The 7760-nt window shown below is 37.2% G+C and overlaps 1 long non-coding RNA gene across 1 annotated transcript; it reads right to left on the minus strand.

Annotated features, from left to right (window-relative positions):
* Window positions 1-5517: 5517 nt before the first annotated feature.
* On the minus strand, window positions 5518-6401 carry LOC107833162 (uncharacterized). Its single transcript, XR_001658876.1, has 2 exons — window positions 6099-6401; window positions 5518-5875 (listed from the first exon to the last, which is right to left on the minus strand). It is a non-coding gene; the product is annotated as an uncharacterized LOC107833162 (long non-coding RNA).
* Window positions 6402-7760: the final 1359 nt, after the last annotated feature.

A 7760-nucleotide genomic window follows, 5' to 3' on the forward strand; every position in this document is an offset into this window, starting at 1 on the left:
ATCAAACATCAGTTTTCTAATCTTTATTTTAAGTCGTATTTAATAGATATATCTAATAACAAATGATGGCACTACTAATATTTTCGTGACAGATTTCTCCTTGTCCTGTATTGGGATAAAATGGTTTTCTGGACACAATGAATCACATAGCGACCAATAGGCTCTGTCCAGTCCAGTAACATATCAATTAGCAGGAGTATGAAAGACGTAAAAATAATTAACTATACTACATTAAGAAATTGTATTTAAGCCTCGGTGCTACATGAAACTCATTTTGAAACAATGCAAGTTAAAAACAATATTTTGTGTGTGCGTACTGCCACCCCTGAAAAAATCCCTGCCCCCCCTTGCCACCCCATAAATATTTTTCTAGATCCGCCCCTGCATGGCCAGCCTTATCAGAAGGTATGAGGCATGATTTATTCTAAAACAGATGGAATATTTTACAATTTTCAATTTTTCACTTTCATCTATTGCAGGGGTGTCCAAAGTTGGTCCTTGAGGGCCGGCATCCTGCATGTTTTAGTTTTCTCCCTGGTTTAGCACACCTGCATCAAATGATGTCTCGTTAGAAGGCCTAAAGAAAACATTGACTTGCTGAGGAGGTTGTTGCTGGACTGAGGAAACGGAGAGACAAGGGTGGTAAGGCACGACCAGGCTGTGAATGGTTGGAAGGATGTCGGAGGGAAATGATGTGTCAGGTAGTGATTTTGCGGAAATGGAAGAGGGTGCTGATGGCATGGAAAATGAAGAAATGAAAAGCTAAGCATAAACGGAAAAAATCAAGGCAACAAATAGAATCATCTGTTTCCAAGGCCGAAGGAGAAACAGTTACGGTGACAGAATTTAAAATGGTTTTGAAGTTTGTCAAAGAGGGTGTGTCCTTTGGTAAGTGGAATCCAATAAAGCTTACTAAAGAAATCGGTTCACTGGTTGGAAAGGTGAAATTTGTTAAAGTACTAACAGATGGATCTTTATTGATTATTTGTAATGATGTTAAACAAAAAGAAAGGGCACTGAATATAAAAAGAGTCCTTGGAGAGAATGTGAGAGGGAGACTTTTGGATGACAAGAAGTAAGTACGCGGAGTTATTTCGGGTATTCCACCCGACGTGCCGGTTGATGAGATCAAATCGAATGTTTGATCTTTCCCAGGAGGGAAAGTAGTGGAAGCCAAACGATTGAAAAGAAATAAAAATAGAGAGAGGAGTGATAGTTTTTCTATCATGTTAAAATTTGAAGAGAACAGTCTGCCAGATAAAGTGTTTGTGGGATATCTGAGCTATGATGTCTGACCATTTATTCCTCCGCCGTTGCGGTGCTTTAAATGCCAGAAATTTGGACATGTCGCGGCAGTGTATAAGGGGAAACAGAAATGTGGGAGATGTGCCGGGGATCATGAGTATGGGAAATGTGAGGAAGGAGCTCTGCTGAAATGTTGTAATTGTGGAGGTGGACATAGTTCAGGATTTAGAGGATGTGTAGCTAGTAAAAGAGCTGAGGAAGTTCAGAAAATTAAAATAACTACTGGCATTACTTATGCAGAAGCAACGTAAAAAGTTCCTGTGCAACCAATATCATACCCAAAGAAAGTGTCTGGAGGAGAAAAAGAAGGATCTAATTGTACAGAATGCTGCAAGATTAAAGGCGACACTCTACTCATGACAAAGGAGGATTTTGTATTGTTCATGGTAGAAGTTAACTGCACTGCTCAAACACAAAGAAAAATGGAAAAAATTCAAATAGTGAAGGCAGCCCAAAAGTATCTTGACTGTAAGAATGTTAGTTGGGAATCAATTAAAGAAAAATTAAATGAGACACAATCTTTTCAACCTCAATCATGCAGTGGTGGCCCTTCTTATGTTAGTTATTTTCCAGTGGAATGCAAGAAGTCTTATTAGTAATGGTCTAGAGCAGTGGTTCTTAACCTTTAACCTTTTTTGAGGTACCGAACCCCCCAGTTTCATATGCGCATTCAACGCTGAGTGGAGTGGAGTGGAGTACCGCTCCAAGATGGCCGCCCTAAATCTCGTCAGCGACAATAGGCGAGAGCGGTCCATGAGGCGTCTATCCTTATATTATGTCTATGAGAGTGGAACTCCTTCCCGCAGCACTGATTGGCTAAGCAATGTAACGTGATCCTCTGGAGCAAGCGATGGTAAAACGAGGCGTCATCACGACTTTACACAGTGTGTCTTTACCTCCGCGGCAGAGGCTCCGCCGAACCCCTAAGACCGACTCATCGAACCCGTGGGGTTCGATCGAACCCAGGTTAAGAACCACTGGTCTAGAGTTTAAGAAATATATTTCAGATTTGACAGTTAAACCTCATCTGATTTGCATTCAAGAAACCTGGCTTAAGCCTCATCTGGATTTCATAATTCCTGGGTATACATCAATTAGGAATGATAGAAAGGAAAGACGAGGTGGGGGAGTGGCAACTTTTGTACAAGATGGTATAAGATATAAAGTGAAATCAATAGGGCAGAATTATGAATCAATAGTTATCAAGATTTGGATAGGAAATGGTCAAATGTCTGTAATAAATTTTTATAATGCTAACGAGAAGTTGTCCATTCAAGATCTCAATGAAATAAATGAACAAAATGTAGGTAAGACTGTATGGTGTGGTGATTTCAATTCTCATAATATTTTATGGGGGAGTCTTGATACAGATGCAAATGGTTTGATGATTGAAGAATTTCTTGAGTTACATTCGCTGGTTAGCGTTAATGATGGTAGCTCTACTAGATATGATTGTTGTAGGAATTTAAAGAGTGTTTTAGATCTAACATTGGTTTCAAGTGGAATAGCTGGAATTGCATCTTGGGAGGTGCTGAGTGATTCTCCTATGGGCAGTGATCATTTTCCTATTCTAGTTTCAGTTGGTTCTGAAGTGATAAAAGAAGAGGAAGGGCAGATTCCAAGATGGAGACTAAGTAGCGCTAATTGGGAGTTATTTAAAAATTTAGTTGATAGTCAATTTAATAAATTGGGGGAGAACTTGTTTTGTGATGTGGAGATGTGTTATTCAAAGATTGTGTCCGTCATTATTAATGCAGCTGAAAGTTCAATTCCTAAATCAAAGGGAAGAGGAAATAAAAATTCTATTCCATGGTGGAATGAGCAATGTAGTATTGCTTAAGGGGAAGAAATAAAGCTTTTAAATTGGTAAGAAGATGTCATACCTTTGAGGCATTAATTCAATATAAGAAGGCACAAGCTATAGTTAGGAAGACTAGTAGAGCAGCTAAGAAGGCTTGTTGGAGACAGCATTGTAATTCCATTAGAAGAGAGACCAAATTGTCTGAGGTATGGAGATTTATTAAGAAAATGAATGGTGTTAAAAAGAGTTTTTCCTTACTGGTTTTAGAATTAAATGGGAAAATAGCGGTTAGTAATAAAGAAAAGGTAGAGTTATTAGCAGAAACATTAATTAAGGTGCATCGTTCAGAAAATTTATCTGAAGATATGGAAAGTAATAAAGAATTTATTGGATGAAAATTCAGAAGTTACAACTAAGAGAGTAGTTTCAAATCAGGATTTAGATATGCCTTTTACTATGTATGAGTTAGAAAAAGTTATTATTAATGCTAAGCAATCAACTCCGGGGAAGGATGCAGTGTGTTATACAATGCTCAAACATTTTAAATATTCATCTCTTACTGTTATATTAAAATTGTTTAATTTGATTTGGATGACTGGGAGTATTCCTGCAGAATGGAAACAGTCAGTTATAATTCCCGTATTAAAACCAGGTAAAAATGCAACTGACCCATCAAATTACAGACCTACAGTTCTTACATCTCAACTAGGGAAAATAATGGAGAGGATTGTTACAGATGGGCTTTCATATTTTATCGAGAGTAAAAATACATTTTGTCCATTTCAGAGTGGTTTTCGTAAAGGGAGAAATACGATGGATGCAGTTCTGTGTTTAGAGTCAGAAGTAAGGAAAGCTCAAGCAAATAAAGAGTTAATGATTGCTGTATTCTTTGTCATAGAAAAGGCATATGATATGTTATGGAAAGAAGGATTATTGATTAAATTAAGGAAACTTGGTATAGGAGGTAAAATTTATAATTGGGTTTTGGATTTTTTTGTTTGGTAGAGAAATAGAAGTTCGGGTTGGGGCGAATTTCTGTACTAGGTATACTGTTGAGAATGGTACTCCACAAGGCAGTGTATGTAGTCCAATTCTTTTTAATATTATGATTAATGACATAATCTGGTATATTTGCAGAAAAAGATGCAGGTTGCCATTTTGAAAGTGGAAGGTTGGGCTAATAAATGGGGATTTAGGATGTAAATTGCAAAGACTCAAGTTATTTGTTTTTATAGAAGACATAAGAAGTTAAGTTGAATCTTTATAAACAAAAGCTTGAACAAGTGAAAACAGTGAAGTTTTTAGGTGTCATCTTTGATGAAAGTTTAACTTGGAAACATCAAATAAAATTGATTGAGAATTTGTTGTGGAGCTTTCAGAACATCATCTTTAGCTGCTCTACAAGTAGAAACTGGTGAGCTTCCATTAAGATTAAGAAGGTTGAAACTAATGTATATGTACTGGGTGAACCTACAAGGACATAAATATGATCATCCAACTAAGATGGTGCTGAAGGACTGTTGGGAACATCATAAATTAAATTGTGATAGTTTTGGATGGATTGGGGACATAAAGGCAAAACATCTTGGTTTAACTATGATCCAGTGTAGTGTTACAGTTCCTCATTCTGAAATTCCACCATGATTATTTATATCTCCAGATGTTGATCTTCAATTAAGGGAAATTCTTAAAAAGGGAAAGACTCCAGAATGGGTTGTAGTTAATAGATATTTTGAAAGATATAAAGACAACATTATATATACAGATGGATCTAAAGATCCAAATAGTGGTAGAACTGGGGCAGCAGTGAATATCCCACACCATAAAGTCTTGATTAAGAGGAGAACAGCTGATCATTTAGCTGTTTTTACAGTTGAATTATCAACCATTATATTAGCCTTAGAATGGTTGCTTGATAATGATATTAGGGAAGAAAGTATATTTATTATAGCATCAGATAGTCAAGCAGCATTATTAAGTATAAAATCTGGCAAATCTTGCAGATTAGATTTGATATTAAGAATATACCAATTATTAGTTCATGTACATAACAATAAATGCTTGGTTCAATTTGTCTGGATTCCTGCTCATGCAGGTATAGAAGGAAATGAGGAAGTAGATATTCTAGCTAAGCAGGCCTTGAAATCAGAAATTGTTAATTTGAATATTCCTTTGAGTAAAAGTGAGGGTAAATTTATTATTCAAAAAGAAGTGATTAAGATTTGGCAGGAGCAATGGGATAACCATGATAATGGGAGACAGCTATATGCAATTCAAAAGAGTGTGGGAGGTAGTAATTGTTTGAGTGGAAGGCGGAAAGAAGTAGTAATTATGAATTAGAATTGGGCATTCTGGACTTAATAGTTCTCTTTAAAATAAGAAAGCATGAGAATGGGGCTTGTAATTATTGGAATCAGGTGGAAACAGTGGAGCATGTCTTGTTAGAATGTGATAAATACTCAGAGGAACGTCAGCTTTTAAAGTCATTACTAAGCAGAAAGAATATAGGACTGTCTATGATCAATCTATTGGGTAATAAATCAAATTATGTTAAAAATCTCTTATTTAGGTTCTTAAATAACACTGGGTTAATTAATCGTATTTAGAATATGTGTAAGTATGTGTAAGCATGCTCATGCATTCACACATGTATTTAATGAGTGTGTTAAGATGTGAATTTGCACATCGTACACATCATTGAGGTGTGTTAAATTCCCTCTGAGATCTCTGATGACCACACTCCAGTCTGGTAGGTGGCGGTAAATGCACCTTTGAAATGAAATGAAATTAAATTTTATTCGAACATGATACAAATATAAAAATAAAATAGTGCACAGTAACAAGAAGTGCATAAAAAAGAAGAGGAAATACAGATTTTTTGTTTCAATTAACATATCATGCTCAAAATGGGGTAGGAAGAAGTGAGAACTTATAAACTCCTACCCCCTAAACACTTGAAACTTTAGAGTCCTACTGTCATTAAAAAAATGACCTTAAGTTGGATGCCAGCCGCCAATAAGGAAGAAGAAGAAGAGGCGGTTGTTGCTATCACTAGGGATGCCACCTTCCAGAAATCAAAATAAGGGACGCCCACCACGGCACGTGTCGCCCGACTCTCATGGGGTTGGACGAATGCTGCAGTGATAATATTTTATGGCAGTGTTTTTTTGTCCTTAAAAAGTGATCCATACACCAACTGTTCATACATAGAGGTCGGTTGGAGTACCCCAAAACTGTACTCCAATCAGAGTAGTATACTTTAAATACGTTTAATTAAGCAAGTGTAAAAAGTATTTGGTAAACCACTGAGTAACTGCATAATACCTGATTTAATATTCAAAATGTGTCCTCAAACAACTAAAAGTATAAAATTTATGTGAACATGCTGATATTTTACAGAGTATTACCAAAATATTTATATAAATAAGGAGTTAGGTTTGGAGGCTGGTTCTAGACCAGATTTACTACAGGGGCCAGGATAGTCAGTGTTTTTCCATGGCAACACTTGGAAAAAGAATGAAACAAACAAACAAACAAAAAAAAAAACAACATATTTCATCAGTTGATATAAGTGAGCCAAAGACCCACTTGCGTCTCCAGAGATCCAGATTGCAGATCCCTGGCAGATGGAAAGTGTGTTCCTATCTCCATACAGCAGCTAAAAGTGCAGTACTATAATTTTTAATTCGTTGTTAAAGTAAAATTGTGAAAGTAAAAAAAAAAAAAAGTGATCCACCACTGAGTATTAACATAAGACATTTATTTAGTATAACTTCTTTGGTACCCCGTTAGCCCTCACCTAGAACCGCCCATGACTGCAGGTCTGGGTCTGGTGCATTAATAATAATGATTTGTTCTTTAAATGATCATCTGTATTATTTTGGCTGATATTATTATACATTAAATAAGCAAATAATCAAACCAATATAGTCTACTAAAATCACAATAAGAAACTTAATCATAGCAAAATGTTACCATATCAGGGTCTGCTGTGTTCCTCTCCTCGCCACGATGGACAGTTTTCTTTTTTTTAATTTTTTTTATTGCTTGTATTCATCCTCACTAACATTATTCAGCCTGGGATTTGCGTCTTCCTAATCACGTCTGTATCTTTACGAGAGGTTTTGCTTCTAAGGACGGTGGAGAATCGGGTCGAGGATGTTTTAAAAAGATCCGGATTGACAGCAGCTCACTGTGGCTGCGTAGTGTCCGTCTCTAGGCAGCCGTGAGAACAGCGTCGGCCCCATATGGTCGGCCGTAGCGTTCAGGGGTCCTTTAGCTCCCGCAAGGAAAATTTAGCTGACCTCAATATTTCCAGTTTTATTTTGGTCATTATTGTTACACTTAGTAACAATGTGTGTGATAGGCTTGTCTATCGGACATTTATAAAATACGGAACAAATCGCGTCCCGTATCATTTAACAGCCAAATACGGGACGATTCAGTATTTTAAGGGACTGTGCCAGCATGCCTAGGTGGGCCCCATATGGGGGAAAGGTGGGCAGACATATGGGTCCCATATGGGTTTGTCCGCGGGTTCCACGGTGGCCCCACATGGGTTTGCCCATGTAGGGCCACAGCCTACATGCGCCCTACATGGTGGTGGACTCACATGGGTTTGCCCATTTAGGGCCCATGTAGGGCCCATGTAGGC

This window comes from Poecilia formosa, unplaced genomic scaffold (assembly GCF_000485575.1).
Source record: "Poecilia formosa unplaced genomic scaffold, Poecilia_formosa-5.1.2 Scaffold338, whole genome shotgun sequence".
NCBI classification, from domain to species: domain Eukaryota; kingdom Metazoa; phylum Chordata; class Actinopteri; order Cyprinodontiformes; family Poeciliidae; genus Poecilia; species Poecilia formosa.